The following is a 22,432-nucleotide window of genomic DNA, read 5'->3' on the forward strand; positions in this document are numbered from 1 at the left end:
AGGAATTCGAGGCCAGCCCAGAAAAGGTAGCAGTCTTGAAAACAAAATAAAAACAAAAGGGCGGGGAGCATAGTTTGAGTGGTAGAGTGTCCGCTTAGGTTCAATCCTCAGTACTGCATGAGAAAAGTAATCATTGTAAGCACTTGCCCAAGATCACTAATAATTTATCACAGCATCCATGGTGAAGAATTTCATGTGAACATGTTTTTGTCATATCAATTGCGCATAGTGAGGGTTCTTAGATCTCAGAGGAGGAAAACATTTTAAAGAAGTAGGACTCATATTTTGGCATAATTTCTAGGGCTAGAAAATAGTTTTATTTGCTAAGATTTTTGTGTGATAAAGTACCAGTGAAGACTGTCTAGTTTTCAAAATCTTCTTCCCTCAAATTAGGCAGCCCTTTCAATAAACTATGGATTAAAACCCTGAATGTAACTCATTCTTCAGAGGAACTCTGGTAACACAGCTGGTCACATTACACACATTTCAAGCTAAAGAAAGAGAACATTTTCTAAAACATTTAGAACAGAGATATATCTATATTGCTATGTCTGTCTCTGCATGCATGTATTAAAAATTGATTAAAGCTCCTGAAGTGTCATTCTAATATTCATGTATTTTGCATGATGTAAGTTACACCTCAACTATAAAAGAAAACATCGGTACAAAAAGGTTAATGTAGCTTCCATCTGAAGAACGACAGGTGTCTATGTTCTCAGGGGTTTCATTCCAAGCCCGACTTGTGCCTGAGCTGCAGTGCCTCTGCCAGCAGCTGGTGACACTGGTGCACTCTCAGGTGACACCCATGCACTCACTGTTAGACAGGGGAGCATGCACTCATTGTTAGAGTGAGGCTCTTGGGAGGCAGGAGAAAGTGAAGCTAATGACGGGAAGAAGGTGACTTTCTTTGAACAACAAAGCAACTGGATGCCAAGCGTGCTGTTGTATGGAGTTTGCTGGACCTGAACCACCATCAGAGAAAAAGACCCATCCTGTATGGCTCCAGGGTGTCTGACAAGCACAGAGATGTCAAGCTCACATTATCTGACATGAAGAACACTGCATGATGGAAGTTTCCTTGAAGAAAACTTCAAGGAAGTGAAGGTGAGATCACAAATTCAATTTTGGAGTCTCAGTTGTAAATCTGAAGGGAGGTCCAGGATTTTAGTCTATTTGTCTAGCTAGCTCAATATTCCATCAATTCCTTCTACCCATCACCTCCTCCTAATGAAACCTTCACATGATATTTGGATATTGTTATTTTGACTCAGTTTGTCAAATGTAAAAGCAGATTCTTTTTTAAAAATCATATATTGTGACAGAGAACTTGTACCTCACTCCAACTCTGACTCATAATCTACAGTACAGTGAACTGACCCACTTGCTGACTGCTGCCTAACAAGTTACCCCAGAACTTGATGTTTCAAGTTTGAAACTAGATGTTTCAAACAGCAATAGCCGGCTGGGTATAATGGCACACATCTGTAATCTCAACTACTCAGGAGGCTAAGGTGAGAGGTTTGAGAGTTCAAGGCCAGTCTGGGTAACTTAGAGAGACCTTGTCTCAAAAAAAAAAAAATTCATAAAAGGGCTGAAGATGTTGCTCAGTGGTAAAGTGCCCAATATGTGTGAGTCTCTGGGTTCAACCCCTAGTACTGAAAAGTTAAAACAAAAAATGAAAACAAGACAAAACAAAAAAACAGCCATGGTTTGTTCATCTTAGTTTTTAAGGGTCAGGAATTGAGCAAAGATTCTTTCATTCCACATGACATTGTTGGAGGTCAGTCAATGGTAGTCAGACGGAGGTTGGGTGGGCTAATCTGGATGGTCCAAGACAACTTTGCTCACAGTTTTGCAGGAAGTCAGAAGGAAGGAGTCCGCGGAGACTTTGGGTGAGAAAACTTTCAGTGCTTGGGAAACACTGTCCAGCTCAATATTTTTAGTCCCTTATCTTAACGCAAACTCTTCCTCCCTTGACCTTCCATGGATTTTTCTGCTGGGTGAGGGTGAAGTACTGTCCTTTCTTTACTGGGTTATATGTGGAGACATGTCCTTCACTATCTCACTCTTTTCTCAGACTATCTCATCTTTTTATGTCTATCTCCCTGTGCTCAGAGCATAACACCACCCGTGTGATGATGAAGAATGATATAACAGCACCAAGTTGAAACATCTGAGCTGATTTATAGCTAGGCCCTATTAAAAACTAGCTTTGTGTTTTGAGGAATGTTAAACCACTTCTCTGGGCAACAGTCTCCTTACATGTCAACAATGGAAGTAGTAATACTTAGGAAGGTCAAAGGAAAGACACATTCCACACGTATAGTTGGAGCTCATCACACCATTTATCCATGGAAAGACTTCCCTTGCTAACTTTATAGGGTGTAATGGACACTGATGAAATCCCCACTGGATTGAAAGACACCATTAGAAGAGATACACTAAGAGAATCAAGATTTTAAAAGATTTTATCAATCCGTCTGAAGAGAAAAACCAGACAATGGCACACAATAGGTGTAAGAACCACACTTGTAGTTTCAAAACCACTACATAAGCATATTTATCTGATTAATTTTTAATATAAAAAATTACTTTTACTGACTTTAAGGGAAACATTGGGCCAAAGGGAAAGAAGTTGAGTTTAAATCTAAAGTTCATAAATAGTCCAACCCCAAACAGCTATTACAAAGCCCTTCAAGACACTAGTCTAATGTCACCTCTCTGGAATCCATCCCTGTCCTTCAAGGTTCATATTGCTGGGCAGGTCCTCCCCTACTTACCACCCATCATCACCTGGACCACTACAGCAGCTTCCCCACAGGCATCTACCCCACTAGTGAGAAGAGCCATGGAAACAAACCAATGTATTGAAGGTCTATGTTCTAATCCAATTCATACACACAAAGCACCACAAACCTGCTCAACAAAGAATTGCCATTTATACCACGAATACAATGAGCACCCAGTGTCAAAAAGAATGAAAACAAAGAGAGTTCTAAAAACACAACTAATGTAGTTTTACCAACTTGATTCAAAATTCACTTCAGAATTTTTAGGTATTCTTGGCAATAACTGCCATCAGTTACTAATGTTATCTTAAAAGATCTTATGAATAATATGTCAAATAATTTGCTTTTCAGCAGTATAGTTAACAATCTACAGCTTTTAGCAATGAGGGAAACACTTCCCATAAGAGATAAGAAGTGTCAAATGCATGACCTATTAATTTTAGTGAATATGAATAACACAGAAATACTGCAAGTGCCACTTAATCAAGAAATTAAAACTTGGCGACTGACCTATTATTTATCAATCAGTAGCTGAAAAACACAATTTGGAAAGTGACATGTTTGTGACTTTCATCTGCCAGTATTTTTAAAACATTTCCATTAATTAGTCTGAGAGATGTATGACTCTCCTCCAAGTGTTATTCAACTGCTACTTGAAAATCATAAGGTTAGACATGTTAAGATATGGTGTTTGGATTCTTATGTTCTTCTTAATTAAAACACATTAGGCCTAATCGACCTCTCAGGTGGCGTTCAGTAGACACTGCCAAGCTCCATCTATTGTCAACTTGTTCCCTTTAAAGGAGAATCACTCAATGGCAACAACCCGTGCTTACAAAATGCAGATGCCCTAAACCCAGAAGGAGGAAAAGCATGGCTAAGCCTCTATCCTGATCTCTCCCCACAGGTCAGATGATAGACAAGAGGCAGCCTTGCCCTCCACTGTGTTCCTTCTCGAGGCGGGGAGAGTCTGACTATGCTTCAAATGTGCAAAAATGATGTAAGTCTCTGCATGTAATGTGGTTTCATGATTCTAGATGCTAAAGTAGAAGATGTAGAAGCAACTATTAGTAGTAATGTCATACTATTTCATGGTTGAATTTAAAGATAACAGAGAAACACTTTTAACCTGCTTGGAGAGCATCATCAGTATTCTTTACTTAAATAAACTCACCACAAAGATGAACTCAAAAAATTGATCAATAAATTCCAAAACAGTAGGGAAACTTTTAAAATTTACAAGTTTAATTCTCCCCTAAAGAGAACATACCAAGGAATAACACAATTAAATTTCCAGTTCTTTTTATAAGCAGGGTTTTATCAGCTTGGAAGCCACACTGAATTCTAAGATGTGCCAAAGGCACATATGTGGAAATGTAATCATAGCTTCAAGGCAGCTGATAAAATAAATAAAAGCTACAGGAAGGCAAAATATTACTCAATTATTAATCTGTTCTGAATGTACCTAAAATGTTGGGATCTGATACACATCACAATGGGCATCCCGAAGCATCTATTCAAAATGTCTGCTAACAACAAACTGGGCTAGGTGCATGGAGTCAGCTACCTCCAGGACACCTCTTCCCTTCTAGGAAAGGAAGATGGGCCCCAATTCTCCCTAACCTACATTCTCCATGAATAAATTTTGTCAAAGTGAGGAGGTGGAGTTGTCTTAGTGTTTTTCCTGTAAGGCTCTTTGAAAAGAGGGAGTGCACCCTCCCCCAAAGCCATTACCTTGTGGGTATGGTCCACCTGCTCCAAGTACGTGGTCCAAGTGGAAAGAGTGGGCAGGGAGGAGCCAGATCTCTGCTGCCACCATGAAGCTTCCCTACTATCTACCAACATCCTATAAATAATACACATACAGTACAGGATGTCATGGTCAGTCCCCAAAAAGCAAAAGTTAAAATCTAATCTTGTTATAGTAAAATACCTAATGTACAAAAAGAATTACAACTACAAAAGAGCTTCTACTTAGGTTCTTCTTGACACCTTTATTTCAAAGATGGCTCTTAAGAAATGTGACAACTGTGATCACTTAGCAAATATTGTGCTCCTAGGACACTATTGAATATAAGCTTCTAAAGATTATAACTTGACCAGGGATGTATCTCAGTGATATTGAGTGCTTGCCTAGTTTGTGCAAGACCCTGGGTTCAATCCCTACCACTGCAAAAAAAAAAAAAAAACAGATTGTAATTCAAGAGTTATAATTATGATAGTGCTGAATATTTATATTTTAGGTTGTAAAAGGAGAATAAAATTATAGCAAAAGCCAAGGAAGTGTTCCCAGCATTCTTAGCACTGTGTATAAATGGTGCCTGCTTTTTAATTCTGCTAAGTAGAATTTTGGCACAGGTAGCCCAGTTCATGTAATGTACCTTCATTTCACAAAGAAAAACATACCTTTAAACTGCTATGGATAGTATGTTCAGGTTATTTGACTTATTTATGTTGTATATTGTTAATGTCACACGTCACGTGTACAGTTTAGGGGTTACGTTAAATTTATATTTCCAAGAAAACACAGAAATAACTACCTAGTCTATTCTATTTGAGGTTAATGCAAGAAAATTCACCACTTTCAACTATTCTTCAAGTTATCACTACTGTTCTTAGAATGAATTTAGCTATTTCAAAATTGTTGCTACTTTAAAGAACCTCTGCTTAGGGGTTAATCATATTTTTAAAAAAACAAGTCTTCACAATGTGAGGTGTGAACAGTCAGAAAGAGAAATGACAAATTTTGCATTAGTATGTGGACATCTATGAAAATGAACAGCAACTTCAAGATACCTGGACACGTCCAGGGATAGCATCCTCTTACTATGGTTCTACAAGCTCACTCCACTTCACTGCTCTCTGTGGGCAGAGGAACTACCACCCCATGGATGATGGCCCTAGCCGTGCCCCTTGTCCGTGGATATTGTGGGGCCATGTTTTCATGTCTGGTTTGGTCCTTGTGCTGCTGTGATCCTCGGTGATAAAACACCTTGAGTTGCACCTTGAGTAACTCCAGATCCACTGAGAACGCAGATGCTAGTGGGGAAGATCTGAACCCCCTGCAGCCTGGAGGAGACCCAGCTGAGAGGCAAGGAATTCTAGCCAACCCTTGACCTAGGTGAGAAACACGCTTAATTTCACCATACACTCCATGGTGCATGCTTGATTCCTTTACAACGTTACTGTGGCAACGGCTGACAGAGACACTACCAAGAGTCACTGGCCATCCCTGAAGTAACTGACCTAATGAATGAATGGTCCCCACTCAACTTTTCTGGAATTAGGGCAACTACTTTAATTTGAACACTTCATTTCAGGCTACCTCAAAACCAGTCCATGGACCTCTTTCTCCATTTGCTTTTTGTTTTTTCTTCTTTTTGTGGGACTAGGGTTTGAACTCAGGGCTTCACACTTGCAAAGCAGGTGCTCTATCTACTGCTTGGGCCATACCTCCAGTTCTCACTGAACTCTTTATCAAAGGACACACGTGTGCTTGATATGCATTAGGTAAATAGTCTGTTCTCTATTATCTTGCTTCTGTGACTGCTATCTAATTGATAATAGAGTTCTTCATCTTGTACCTTATCAAGATCCCTGAGGGAAGAAAGTTTGCCTTATTCTTTTTTTAGAGAGAGAAAAACAGAGTTAGAAAAATCATGGCAAACATGGGTTTCATGAGAACTTGTGAAATAGAGAGCTGAAATTCAGAACAATCAATGATATGACAGAACATGTCTTATTCTTCCTCAACATATACTGAGTGTCTCTAAAATATATAAATTATATGTTAGTTGATCATATTATTTTTTGGTCCACAGCTCATTAATCAAGAAAGTTATTTTCCTATACTTTTTCTGTTCTTTTTACTCACCATGAGCATTGTGGTGATGTTAACCTGGAAGAATCACATCAGAGATATAATATTAAAAATCCATTCATGACAATTAGCACCAGTGCTACAGCATCTCTGTGGGCATTACCAGCTTTGTGAGACCAGGGCACCTCTACACACACCAAGCCGATCACAATGTAGAACACATTGTAGAAACTGCACAGACAACTCAGAGCCCAAAGTGAGAATAACATGCTTGAAATAAAATGCTTATTTTTGTTTCTACTCAGTTTGATTTGTGTGATACTATCACCAAGTGTTGGGGTTTATCTGACTTTTGAAAACAGGATATCCTTACAGATTTTAGGATGACTTGGTGATGGACTGCTGACCCTGTGCATTTTTTATCCTCGGTGTCTTACATACTAGCATTAGCATCAGGGAAAGTCAGAAAGTCCCTTGGTCTCTGGTTTAATTCGAATGGATGAAAGAATGGAGGGTCAGAATTTCTTAGCTAAGAAGTCTTCAGTCTCAACTCTGATGCCCAAATAAGCAAGACAGTTTGTAAAAATGTCATGCCCTTCCTCTACTTTCTCCCCTTTAAGACATGACATTGTGAGTCCTCCCATAAAATGAGAGTCCTTCTGTTGCCTTTGAAGCTGGCTTTGAACCTTGGGTGGTCAAGAGAATATGACAGAAGGGGCACAGGATTGTCGTGAGACCCTGAATGCTCTTGTCATTCTGCAGGAGCCTGTAGTGGAACCTGGAGCAGTCTGCTAAAGAGAGGAAGCTCACACAGGGGACACACAAGGCTCCACACTGAGGACATTACCATCCAGTCCCCAGCGAGCCAGCACCTGACCACAAATGAATGAGAGGGGCCCGGCCAAGACCAGAAGAACCAGGCGGTAGAGCCCACTTGTTTGTTTTAAACCACAAAATTCTAGGGTGGTTGGATACATTACCACAGCTAATTGATATGCCATGTCTTCATCTGAAATCTATATATAGTCTATTTTGTAACAGCACAGAACATCAAAGCAAATGATTTACAAGGTGAATTTCAAGTAGGGACAGTCTACAATGTACAACTTCCATGGTTCTTAAATTACAGCAGCATTAGAGTCACCTGGACAGCTGATGAACGCCACCTGTCAGGCCACCCTTCGGAAGCTGACTCATCTGTTTTAGTACCCAACTTTTGCTTCTGCTGTCAGTGTGGGTCCCACACATTGGGAACCACTGCTTTATAGGACCATGTGGACACCAAAGGAAATTATCCCTTACAAAATATTAATCTTAGTAAAGTAGAGGAATAAACACATCTCTTTAAAAAAGCCAATATGACTAGAGAGTCCTATCAGATTTCAGCATAAAGAGAAAAGGAATTGTGTCTATTATGCAGACATGCTGGACAAAATGAATATTAAAACTGAAAATAACAGATTATTCCAGCTAGGCCATAAACAGTTCATGAATTACACTCCATGTGACAATTTATGGTTGTATTTAAAACTATAAAGAATATGAGGAACATTAAATATTACAGTAGGAATAAATAGTGTTTCCATAAACTATTAATATTTAAATTTTGAAATCACAGCAAACAGGACAATTTATTTTTGAAGCTTATTGCAATAATATTTCAGATATTATCCATGTTACTAGTACCATCCATGGTTTATGGAGTGTACACATATTCATTCTGAATGTCTTGCCTCAGTAACTTAAATGTATTTGCATTCTCTGAAGCTGAGTTTTCCTGGCAGTAATTCCTGACACTTTTCAGGTACATGAAGCTGTCCATCCAACCCATCTCTTTCACCTTAAGCATTTAACAGACCATTGGTGAGTTATATGGCCCTAAAGAAAACTCTTCAAGGTGAATTCATTTTGTTCAAATCAACACTATAATTTATAATTCAAAAAACTGATTTATTTCAAATATGAACTTTATTGTGTTCTCTTTCCATCTCAAATTAATGATTAATCCTCCAACTTAATACAATTTTAAATTTCATTGTTTTCTAAGATGCAAATATATCTCATGAATAGTTTCAAAGCAAAAACTATTTTCATATAATAAGATTCACTACCTTCCCACTGAAACTATAAATATTTTACTTTAAGCCCTCATTTCTTAAAGATGGGAGCAGCAAGTAAAATTTCTATTCACTTTAAATATTGTTCCTACTAAAAGTTTCATAGCATTTGTATAATTTATATATTATAGAAATATGATATTAAAATATAATTACATTATATAATTGTACACTTGCATCCAATTACATTGCATATAAATAGTATATAATATTTTATTTCTATTTATAAGTTACACAATATTTAATTTATTAAATGTTATATGATACACATACATTTTATAACCTATAATGTAGAATTATGTAAGTTATATGTAATATACAATGTTTAAAAATTATGTAGCATATAGTTTATGATTTTGCTTTTTAATTAAATATTTCAATCCTATATAATAAGTGTTATCAAATATACTGGGGATTGGTCCCTCAAAAGTCCACATTGAAGGACATTTTCAGCAACTGCATTCCAAATTTTAGTGGAACAATATTGTGATCATGGACTGCTCATCTCAAATGAGCTTTTAGATCAAATATAACCCATGTTTACACGGAGGGTAACTCCAGCCTCTCATCACTAGCACAATGTTACCAAGGACCAACGTTAGCATAGCTGGAGTAGCTCAGCTAATTTTATTCTTGCACCATTACTCTTAAACAAACATTCAGCAGATTGTATACCACCCACCCACACATAAAACTAGGAAAGGTGGCCAGCGCAGTTGAAGCTTGTGTAGTACAAAAGAATGGATTCCTTATTTACAGGAAGGCTATAGAATGTTGAAACCTCTTAAAACTTTATACTTTTTTAAAACCAAGAACTTCACTTTTGTCATTTATATTACAGAGTGAGTATACAAATAATCAAAATTTATCACACCATGATTACAATAACCAGAAAATATGAAATAACAATACCTAACGATCCAGGAAAAAAGTAAGGCAAATTGTGCTAGAAATTAAATTAATGCTTATGAAGAACTTCAATCAACACACCAGGGGCAAGCTGCTAAGTAGAAAATAGAACAGGAGCCTAAGCACATGTAAACATGGAAGAAACAATCTCATAAATGTCCAAAACAAGCCCCATGTCAGCTCTGTAGGCGGGAATTATTGGTGAATTTTGTTTTACTTCATTGCAAGTTAATGTACTCTTCCTATGCTATAATTTTATAGCAAAGCATTGTTTCCCAAATGCTGTATGGGTGAATGCTTCTCTTCAACCCTTTGCCAGATTAGGTGAGAATAAAAACAGTCACTCATACTTGGAAGTAATGGATGGAGACCTGCAGGGGTGAGGCAGCAAGTCAGGAATCAGGGGGAAATTTATACCTCAAATTTTGAAATTTTGAAAACTGTTTTCTCCATTGGGAATTGCAAACCAAATACTCTGCATCAAACTGGATACGTTCAAAGGGAAAGTCAATTACCTCTTCCTCCATTCCTCCAAGCTCCTAGGGTCAGTTATTATGAATCTCAACAGGGGAATAAAGATTTTCCACTTTGTTTTTATTTATTTTTTTCGCTATTCGTGTTCAGTAGCACAGCCTGAGCATGGGGCAGCCAGTGTTCTGGCTCTGTTTCTCTTTTTATGCCATATTGCTGGAATCCTGTATGGGAAAACGTTAGACAGACACAGTTTTGGTTGCCTGAGAATTAAAATTGGCACTAAATGCACTGACCATACATTTGAAGTACAGCACTCATTTTAAGAAGAAAGACGGTGTCATCTTCAGAGGCTGTTTTGTGGGGACATTTTAAAACAAAACAGAATGCATCTAGATAGAAAGACTGAACCGATAGATCTCTTCCCTGAGTTTCTGAACTAGAGAAGGTGGCAATTAATAATGAATGAATCTATCCCACATGAAGACCTAAAACTGTCACTGTCCTCAGATAAAAGTAAGTCAGAGACATCTGGTAAAAGAGATTTACTGAAGGGAGGGAGAATTTCCTGGACCAGAATCCCTGAGCAGAGGAACAAGGGCAGACACCATCACCTGATCTCTGCCTCAAGGGTGATATTCTTGGAAATCCCTTCTGCATCTTTAATTCAGGCAGAGAGGGCAGAGGGCTGATATCTACCTTTGTAAGAAGCATCATTTGCAGCTGGGGTTACTAGTTTCAGTCATGCTTATAAAAGAGAAACCAGTAGTCCTATCAAAGAGGGAAAATGAGGTGCACAGATGACAACAGGCAAAAATACACTTCCTTCTAAGTGCCAAAGAAACTACCCCCCTAATAAGTAAAACACAGCCCACGCTGGAACACTGTGGACCTGGACTGAATATATACACATACATGCATGAGTCCACTGTGTGGCTACATATGGCAGAACTAAGACCAAGGACACTGATTACATCAATAAACACAGATCTCACCTACTAAAAAAAGGTTTTCAGGTCACGAAACAACAACTCTTCTCTACGTACAAGAGGTTTTTTAAATACCCCAGAAAGACTAAAATGAAAAGACATGAAGCACTATAACAGACAAAAGCAATAAAATATAATCTGAGGCTGCAATTTAGATGCCAGACATAGTGGAACTCAAGATAAAAATTGCTTAAAAGCCAGTGGATATGGGTTTTTTATAATGGCAGAAAATAAAATGAACAATGAAAATCCTTACTGATTAAATTAATCGATCTATAGAATTCATTCCCAAAAATGTCAAAGAGGCATTTAGTCAAATTCCACAGTGAATCTTTATTAAAAAATAAAGCACTCAGTAAAAGAGGGATTGGTGGATGCTTACTTAACACTGAATATAACTAGGTTAGTGTCAAGATCTTGGTCCCAATGCCAGGGTCATGCTCCATGAGGAAATATCACAGACATCTGATTGGAGCAAGAAAAACATCTCAGATGTCAGCCAGCACCACTACCATGGGACACAGCAATGGGGTCACTGGATGATGCACTGCACCAAGAGAAAGAAATTAAGAAACATGAGAACTGAAGGAAAGAAAATATAAAGTAATCTTTATGATCAGATAAATCTGTCTGAAAACTCAAAAGTGCATTGAAAGATTTTATAAAAACAATAAAAACTTAGTCAAATAGCAAAATATGAATTAGACAAACAGCAGAATTGGTATCAAAAACCAATAAACATAAAAATATAAAAGAGAAGACAATGGGGAATACTCCACTTACAAACAACTGAATAAATGAATGACAAAAATAAAATAAGCATGAAATGATATACATAGCAACCTCTGTGAGGAACTTCAAAAACTTCTGACATTAAAAAAAACAACTACCAGCATGAGTGAAAAGTACACCAGGTTCCTGGGCAATACCACAAGCCATCAGTGTTCTCCAGGCACAGTTACCATTTCAGTACAGTCCCAATAAACACCAGCGAGCTTTTATGTTATTTTTTTTTCTGGAGCTAGAAAAAAAATTTAAAATAAGATCCAGTAGGTGTTAAAATATGTTATAAAACTAGAGTGGTTCCAGTGCAGAAAGATAATAGAAGAGAATAAAGTTGGAAAGAAACTCTAGGACAAAATGGAGATTTGAATGGTGATCTTTCTGAAAACAGCATTAGGCCAGTGGGGTAGCGAGGCAGACAAAGATAAAACTGGGTGCATATGTTGTGCACCCTGGGGGAACGCCATGTGTATCAGGAATCTAAGTGTAAGAATAAGTTGATGAAACTGTACTCCTTTATAACCCAGGAGTAGGGAACGGTAGGGGAAAGAGTCCTAAATATGGCTCAGAAAAACCTAAAATTGATCAATTCAACTGCTTTAATAGAACTTCTGCTATAAAGCATCATAAAGAATTTCAAGTCAAAGGAGAAACTGAAGAAAATATTTGTGACTTACATCCAAGGAAACAAACAGACATCCCTAACAAATCAAAGGACCACTAAAAGTGGAGAACAAACTAATAAAAACTAGGCAAAATCATGAACACATAATTGAAAGAAGACATTAAAAACTGTCCAAGTTCATTCCTAACAAAAGGAATGCAAATGCTGACTATGTTGAGACATGTCTCTAAGCGTGTAACAGCATGCTTTGTGGGCCAGCCAGGGTCAAGGCAGGCACTCCTGCACACTGCTGGGGAAGCAAAGAAGTCCAAGCCCAGGGGAGGGAAATTCAACAATTGCTGGTAAAACCATGTCTCCTCCTTGACCTAAAATCCCATTCCTAGGAGATTATCCTAAAGACACAGTAGTGAGAATTCACTGTGGTATTGTTTCTAGAAGTAAAAGACAGAATCCATTGGCAATCAATATTGGAATTGTTAATAAATTAAGGTAAACATGAAATGGAACAAGCAGCCAAAAAAGAGCTCGACATATTTTTATAAAGTGTTAGTTTAGAGGGAAAAAGGAGTAGCTAAAAAGATAAACAGCCAAACCAGAACAGACGGTTACCAAAGGAAACTAGAAGGGAACAGGACAAAATGAACAGGTCCGAGGGCGACTTCTGTGAAATTGCTTTGAGACCACACATATGTGTGTAAATGTATACATAATCAGAGCTTCAGAATTACTCACTTTACTTAATTAAAAGTCAAATTAAAGTTTACAAAATAGGAACCCCCTAGAAAGTGAAAAACAAACTTAAGGCAGCCATGTATCAGGTTAGAATCATAAACACCCTGTTTCTTCCAAAGGATTTTGGAACACAGTGTTTAACTCTATGCTCTTAGTGGGATATATCCTTAGGATGGGAGTGTTACAAAGAAAACTTAAAAATCATTCAGTGATTTTATTAGTAGTACTAATATTGGCATTTGAAAATGTATTCACATACAAATATGTGTTTGTATGCACATGCATTCTACAATAAACAAGCACATAATTATTTAAGGTAGTTCAGAACATAGATTTTTAAGTGTAAGAGTAATACTCAACAGAAAAGCCTTGAAAATTTAAAGCTAAATAAGAAATGTCACTATAAACTCATAATTTTCTTTCCTTTCAAATTATATGGTTGCAATTTCCATCCCCAGAAAATTTCTGGAAACAATAACACAAAGCGTGGGCATTCTTAAGCACTGTGCCCATTCTTACTGTGAGGGAGATATGTGCAGTTGGGGTGTTGGTTGTGCAGAAAATGAAAAGGCCATTATAGACCACTTGGCTTATGTTCAAAGATATGGGGCCCCAGGTCACCAAAGGAGGAACAATATAAGCATCAAAAATAATGACTGTAATTGGTCAAAGTACCTCAAACACATGAAGATATTTATATAATATCTAAGAGTATAAATCCAAGATTTCATGTGACACCCCCAAACAGGATGCCTTCTCCCTGCAAAATAAAATTGGTCAGCACTGCAACAGGACTCAGACTCCTTACTCTTTTAGTTGTCAGGAAAAGTTCATTTATTCTTCCTTTCCTATTAAAGTTTCATTTCTTAAAAATGAGTTAGCCCTACTTTGTAAGTGAATGTGCTTTACTTGATAATTTCCAGAAAGTTAAAATTATGGAAACAAGTGAAATGATGGGTCCAGGTCTGAAGGTGTGGAGAAAGGACGTGACACAGTGAGGGTACCAGGCTGCCCCCTCTAAACCCACTTGTCAATTGTAGTACAGGGAAGACTGGGACAGAAAGGAACCCCGTGCCTCCTGAGGTCCCATAGGAAACACACATCACCCATGCCCCCAGAACGCAGAAGACGAACCAGAATCCAACACAACCTTTACAGGTAACTGTCAACATTGGATAGAACGCAGCAAAAAGTAGCAAACACAAATTCAGAAGGTGGGGGACCTTGCAGGCCACAAGACCAAACTCCATGAACAATTTAAAGGCATCAGTAACAAGAGTGGGTGAGGTGACTTGACTAGATGAAAAGACACAGAAGAGTCAATCATCAAGCACATTTCATGGATCAGATATGCATTCAATACATGAAACCAAGTACAAAAACAAAGATGTTTGAACAATTGGGGCAATCTGAATATAGACTGGTTTGTATGGCAGCAAGAAGCCTTGCTAATTTTGTTAAGTGTGACAGTCAGGGTTCTGCCACAGAAATGGAAGAAGTAGGACATGCACACCAGAGACATTTTAAGGAAATGACTTATGCAATTGTGGGGTGGGCTGGCAGACAGAATACTCCGGCATGAGCTGGCCCTGCAGCCTAGAAGCAGAATTTCTTTTGCCTCTGGGAAGCTTCAATTTTGCTCTAAAGGGCTACCACTGATTAGATGAGGCCCAGGACATCAAGGCTTATCCTCTTGAAATCCGTTGATTATAGATATTTAATCACATCTGCAAAATGCCTTCAAAGCAACACTGACCTGCATTTAACTGAATTACGAGGCTCTGTGTCTTAGTAAGTTGAGGCATTAAATGAGCCACCATGAATATCATGATGCTTATGAGAGGGTCTGGGTGATTGACGTCTGAGGACTCACTATACTAGCCTCTCCACTTCTGGGTGTGCTTGAAATTTTTCATGTTACACATTTCTGAAAGCCAGGTGCTATGTTGAAATAGACAGGTCATCGCAACACAAGAAAACTGTCAACTCAGAAGCATCTGAGTCAGCACAGCCTTGGAATAACTGCTTCTTCACGATCACAGGTACCATGAGGCTGACCGAAGCAAGCACCAAAAGCCTCCCACACCCTGTGCCTTTCTCTGCTGATGCCCACTGCCGCTATTGGGTGGTGTGGCAAGCCAGATCCTAGAAGTTCCAGAAGCTGGTTATGAAGTATCCAGGAATTCCAGTAGCTGGTAGCAGCTTGAAAGTTGACTGAATGCACAGTATTTATACCTTGGAAATTGGAGAACGCTACAAATGTGGACCCAGTAAGTGGCTTTACCAGAACACTATTGCTCTAAAAGTCCTTTATCAACTCATGAAAATGTATGATGCATGTCCATTAACACATAGATTGACTATCTTTTTAAGAAACCTCTTAAAGTATTGAATATAACAAACACTTTATGATTTAATACTCAACCAAGCATCTTTCTGCTAAGGCACTATTCCATATTTGGCCAACTCCCTGGCTTAGGCAGACTGGCCACTAACAAGCAGGTGGTGATACACTGGGCATGTACGTCCATCCACCTGTATCCCTAGTACCAGTCTCAACAACTGCTCTCAGTGAACAGTTGACCAGACATTGCTGATGCCTCAAAGCAAACCTTGCAAGTTCCTAGGAGTCAAAAAATGTGTGTTCCTTACTTACTTGATTCACAGATTTATTACAAGTGGTTTTGACCAAATGCAGTAAAAAAAAATAAATAGAAAAAAAATCAAAAGAAATTGCAAAAACAAAAGTATGACAATTGCAGATTGAGCACACAAAGCTCAATTGATGCTGAAAAGCTCTATCAGCCCCGTGTTGTCATCAGTTGTGTTTAAATCATATGATGTACTGAGCGCTTCCCTGCTTTTAATTTTGTGAAAATTTGCCCTGGAAAAAGTAAATGTGGCAGGGTCAAAGCCAAAACAGGTATGAAATGTGCTTAATTTAAGCTATAAGGTGAAATTTTTAGACCCCTTGAAAGGTGGCATGTCTTTAACAGAAGTTGGGTAGCATTATGGCAAAAAATGAATCAAGCATCCACAGTGTTTGAGATAAAGGGCATGAAATAAGATCTAGTTTTTGGTAAGCTGTATTAATGCACACATAAAAAATGTAATTTTTGTGACAGTAACATAGCCTATTCCATGCAGTTTCAAGTTATGGATGCTCAGAACTACTGTACACACAGTGCAGGTAAATTTGTGCACTTTTACAGTACTGAATGCACCGTGGGCATTTGGGGTTTTTTTCTCAACAGAAGTCTCCTTGGAACCACATACCAATGGATACCAAGGGTCTACCATATTTAAAGGGTCTTCAAAATGCATCTCCTAGTGAGGGTATATATCCCCACAAATGCCCTACTCTCTACTCCCTGACCTCAGACTGGCAGAGCTCATAGTCTCCAAAAGTGGAAATCATGTCACGTCCTGGTTCTATTCCCAGCCAGGTGGCTTGGGCAGAGTTCCTCGGACTTGATTTTCTTACCTGTGATGTGGAGACGGTATCTTCTACCTCAGAGGGCTATAATAACTGCAGCAGGACCCGTGACCCAGCCTCTCAGCCTCCCCTAACCCTGAATATTCTTGCCTCATCTGCTCAGGCTCTTGGGACAAAATAGCTCTTTCTCTTGATTATCTGACATTTTCAAGTAAGTACTGATTGATTTTTTTATGTCATAAATAGTTTTGACATTTTGAAAAAAAATATCTCCAACCTCCTACATTTTTTTCTGTCTCTAAAAAGATTTTCACAATGAAATGTCACTGGAAACTTTGACCCTCAATCATAGAACCAACTGCGTTGGTTTTAAACTAACTATGACCTGGAAGGACTGAATAAGGCATTGAAGCTGCTGTTCCCATGTAGGTAGGATGGAAGCCTTGGACCCAAACTGTTCCAGTTCAAATAGAATCAGATAATAATTCTTCCTTAAAAACACATGCTTCCACTCTGAGAAGCCAAATGAAAAGATTTTTTTTAAGTACTTAGGAAAAGGTACTTGAAAAGCTTCTGTAATTAAACATTTTAGGGCATAATCATAAAAGCTGTGCCCACAAAGTATAGTTCTTCAGTGAATCATCTGTCTGTGAAAGAAAATCAAGGAAATCCTTTGCTAAATTATTTTAGTAGCATCTCTAAGTGGGGCTCCTTGTTATGTAAATGAAAAAGCAATGCATCACAAAACCTCATCTTGCCAGGAAGGTGTTCATTCCATGTTTTTTCAAATTCAAAATCCAACCTAGTGGCCACCCTTCAGCCTTTGCTCTTCTTCACATCTATCCCCCATTTCACTATTTTTTATTCTCTCCATTTGCACTATACTTGACTGAGACTTCTACTTCTCTGGCCATTCTTGTGATGTGGTAACTGTCTACTACTATATACCTCTCTCCCGTCTAATTTCACAGCTCTGAGTGGATACTGACCTATTTTTTATTATATTTTATTTTTTGCAGAGCTGGTGGTGAAACCCAGGGCACTGTACCTGCCAGGCAGGCACTCTAACACAGAGATCAATAGTTAGATGGCTAAAGGAGTCCTTCCCTTGGGCTCTGAACTCACATCTGATGCATAGGCTCCTTCACCTGGAAGAAGGGATGTTCCTTTACACACTTCTTCTCTCTTGCTTCAGAAACTCAAAGCCTGCAGGCGGTTCTAGCTCTTCCTTCTCCTCCTCACCCTCATTCATGAAGTGAGGTACCATAGATTCTTCCTCTCCAATGTCACTTACAATCAGATGGCTTTTGTTTACAGTAAGGTTAGGTTCTGGTACTTCCTCTAGGACAACTTCTCATGAATAATAGACATAATTTTTTTATTTTGTTTAGTGTAAACCCAATAAATTAGTATTCTTATTACTGAGTTTACAATATGTATAATACATGTGTACATGGATACCCATGTGTGCATTTGTGTGTTTAAGCTTCTTAACACCACAAGTCCTTCATAAGAGGTTTAAATAAAAAGCCATTTATACAGGAAACTCTACCACAATGCCATGACATCTTCATAATTCTGCTTTGCCTTTGAGGTCAGGCCAACATCAGAGAAAGATCCAGAGTCCAGCAATGGTATATTCTGCAGTCATGCAGAGAAGGAATGGGGTCATGGCCCTATCTTGGCTCTCAGATGAACAGGCCCTGCTGGGTCTTGTACCCTCTTCATCAGGAGGACCACTGACTGGGCTTACTCCCTGCCCCATGGCAGAACAGACACTTCACCTCTCATCTGCTTCTCCTAATAGTGCCTCCCCCTGTCTGTGGAGCACAGATTCTGGATTCTCTGAAATGTGCAGGAAGTATTAAAGGGTTTACTATTCATTACATCTGGCAACTGACCTGTGAAGATTCATCACACCCATTTCACACCTGAAGAAACTAAAGTTCAAAGAAATTAAGCCACTCAAACCAGGCAAGTAGTCAAGCCATAGTCAAAGTTCAGTGGTTCTAGCTCCCTGCACCCTTCTGGCATTCTTTCTTGTTGTTCACCTCACCAGGATCCATCCCCTGCAGACTGTCCACTCTTTGTGGAGGTACCTGGCTACCTCATCACCTGATGATGGTCTTAATTCTCATTTTCCCTCTGAAATTCATCACCTCCTAACAGGATGCAATGCCCTCTGTATGACACATCACTTATGATGTTTTCTCTCTGCCCCACAAGAGTGTAGCTCTATGCTGGCAAATGGTTTTGCCTAATTCTAAGACCTGGGAACAGCCACTCCATAATCACCTGTTGAACTGAACTGAATGGCAGCGGTGAGCACAAAGCCCTAATAGGAAGAAGAGGAGCTAGAAAAGTTGAAGCTTTCTGGGTAAAACTCTTGTTTCTTACTAGGATTACTAAAAAAGAGCCCTCAGTATTGGCATGAGGCTTTCATAATCATCTCATCGACTGCCCTTCCATTTGGACTCTTCCAGTGGGTCTTCTTGGCTAAACTGGATTTGACATTCAGGATGTAAGAAAAGCTACTAGGCATCCAGGCTATCACACAAATATATTCTAAGTAGTAAACCTAATTCTAAGACATGCCAACACACCTGCATTCTCACTCATCAAGATGACCCTTACACAGGGTTTGGTTTAAGGTATGATGGCTAGAGCAGAAGTTATACCTGGATTTAGACCCACCCCATCACAGAAGTGTCCCCAACAGGCTGCATAGGCCTAGTGTGCCATCCTTAAGCTTTCTACACCGTTATCTTCAGGCTGGGAGTGACATGTCACCTGATCTATCATCTGCCATCAATACTTTGCCAAATGCACCAGCTGCTGAAGAGCAATGATGTCACCAAAGATACCAGAGATCATTCATCAAGGACTTGGTGAGTTAAGGACCTTTGTTAATCCTGGAATTCCTTAAAACTAAATTCAAACCCGTTCCTGCAATACGACCATCAGTTTACTACATTTCAACTCATGTGGGCCAAACACACAACTCACAGAAGTATGCACATACCATTTCAGTACATCAGATATGATGTTTCATGGTAGAAGTGTGAAATCGGTCATTGCAATGGCATTTCCATAGGTTCCTATGCCAATAGGTTCCTTGCTTGCTGCTCCTAAGGACAGATACAGTCCACTTTTCTACACATAGAACTTATGCCTATACAGTTGCCACAAATACTGAATTAGAGAATCCTGGACCATTAAATTTAATGTTAGGTTCTTATACAGTCATGGTCATAGAATTTTCATCAATAGAATAGTGAACAATCTTGTTTTTTGTGTGATTAAAACACCTTCTTTAATATATATTATTGACTCATTAACCTTGAGCTGACTATAACTCATGGGTGAACAAAGCATCCAACACATGAATTTTCTCCCTAAGACACATCATAGCCTTGAGCTTAGAACACTGGACACTACTGCGGCATGATGTCTGGAAAACACATTAAACAATAAACTCACCAATATGAATCACAAAAAATGTAAAAAAGTGACACTAAACTACAAAATAGGGTGCTTTACAATAGGAGAGCTGGAACCAGAGAGCAGAATCATGCCTTGGTCAGCCTCAGCTGGGAAGGTGAATTTCAGGTGACTCAACCATTTTAGAGTTGGAGATATGGCTCAACTGGTAGAATGCCTGCCTAGTAAGCATAAGACCCTGAATTCAAACCCCATTATGACAACGTTTTTGTCTTTCTGTGAATGACCCCAGTCTTTGATTTTGAAGTTACATATAAATTTTAGAATAGGTAAATTTACAAATACGGAATTCACAGATAACATGGTCAATTATGTTTGCACTCCATGATGACGCCACTCAAAAATCAAGACAAGGATGTTGAGATTTCAGAGGTTCTCCAAAATGTTGACTATGGGTTCTTTCTATAGAAGTCCACACTATTTATTTTAATGTGTTAGGGGAAAAGGGGGAGCTCAGTTGTTCTTGTCTAAGTGTTAAAAATGCTCAAGTCTCTACTGTTGATCATAGAACATTACTGAACCATGAGCAAAGCCTGAGTCTTGTCTGGAACTACCATTGACGTATGTGGATAATACCCTACACCCAAAATAATTTGGCTTAAAATGGGAGCGAAACCTTAGGTGTTCTTTTAATAATCAACACCACCTCCACTTACTCCTGGGGCCATGGTCTTTGAATTGGAACTAATTAGAAATTGTACTGGACTTTTGTGGAAAAAATATTCATGTAACTTGAAGTTTTTATGCAATGGGAGTTTTTCTTATGCTTAGAAACAAACTGTCTTATGTCCTTTACTGTCCCTGCTGGTCACAGACTTCTGCTGGCCATCTCAACTGGAAATTCTGACCATATCATATAACTAGAAGTACAGGTTCCCATCCTGGCAGATGTGTTAAATCATGTGTGAAGGGGCACTTGTGAAAGAAAATGCCAATCAAAACCAATCCATGGCTTTCCAAAAATTGGAGAAATAATGCCATTATTTTGAAAATATTCATCCTCTTCCCTGGGCCACACTTTAGAAGATCAGTAATCAGTTCACACAGTAGAAGAGCTTAAATCAGTTCACACAAGTGTTAGAGAGATGATGAAAAGGCTCCCACAGACCTTCCAAGTTATGTAATCCAAGATATTGCACAACATAATCTGCCCCAAACAATGACCTCATAGTGCAACAGTGACAGTCCTCAGACTCTTCTGCAGCCTGGATATACTACCCAAGGAGAGTTCATGATTCCCCTTTTTTCTGATGCTATCCTCAACACACACTCAACTGATGTTACCCAGGTAACACCAGAATAAAGTATTTTAGTTAATGGCAGGAGCATTCTCATAACAGCAATCAAATCACAAATTGTCACTCTAATTCTCTACAGTTAATTCTCCACGGTTAGCTCCATAGAGACTCTGGACCCACAGACCTCCCATGGACAGAAATACAGTGAGTTGTGGCTGCTATGTCTGGCTCTTTATAACCAGAATGTGGGAGACATGACTTGGTAGGATCCCAGCTCCTACCAAGACTAGGGTTTCTGATCCACTCTACAAAACACATGGACAACCAGACTGAAGCTTGGAGAGGCTACACCTCAACCAGCAGATTGACTATAAAGCCATTCTTCCATGTCAGTTTGTATGACAGCACTTAGAGTTTGTGTTCACATCACTAGAGCCTGTAAAGTTCATGTGTCACCCACTTGGCCTGGGTGTCTGAACTCTCAATGAGGAAAGACATGAGTGTCCATTGTCATATGCAGACTCTGAATGTTCTCTCTTAAAAAATGTATGTAAGGCAAAGGTGACCTGTAACATGACACAATGAATGTGGACCAAGTCCTTTGTGTGCCCCACACCAAAGGGAACCATGGTGCATTTTGACTTATGTGTGTTCAACTTACTCATCTGACTCTTAGTACCACATTGAGTAGGAATACTGCAATTGCTTTATCCAGTTCCTAGGTAATTGTGTTTTAACCTAGTCCTTTTCCTATAACAGGCTATGCTCCCTTGTATTAAGAATGTTGAATATCTACAGGGAAGAAAAGCTAGTTGGAATTATATTTGAATATCAGGGACAAAATGACACAGTTTGATCTTATTATTTTATTTGTTTTATTAAAATAAGTTCCTCCTTTATTCCCTCTTATTAGAAATTTGCCTTGCCTGTCTCTAAAAACAAAGGTTAAGTAACCATTACACATTTTTAAAAATAATTCATTGTGTACTTTTATGCTTCCTAGAACATTTGATTCTTTAGCT

General features: G+C 38.7%; 1 protein-coding gene and 1 long non-coding RNA gene across 6 annotated transcripts in view; one reads left to right on the forward strand and one right to left on the reverse strand.

Moving 5' to 3' along the window:
* Nucleotides 1–22,432, reverse strand: part of Adcy2 (adenylate cyclase 2) — a 370,478-nt gene that overhangs the window by 316,199 nt on the left and 31,847 nt on the right. The gene's annotated exons all lie outside the window — the stretch shown is intronic.
* LOC141424235 (uncharacterized) lies at nt 701–15,740 on the forward strand. Its single transcript, XR_012449248.1, has 3 exons — nt 701–1,104; nt 3,697–3,789; nt 15,278–15,740. It is a non-coding gene; the product is annotated as an uncharacterized lncRNA (long non-coding RNA).

This window comes from Castor canadensis, chromosome 6 (assembly GCF_047511655.1).
Source record: "Castor canadensis chromosome 6, mCasCan1.hap1v2, whole genome shotgun sequence".
Classification (NCBI taxonomy): domain Eukaryota; kingdom Metazoa; phylum Chordata; class Mammalia; order Rodentia; family Castoridae; genus Castor; species Castor canadensis.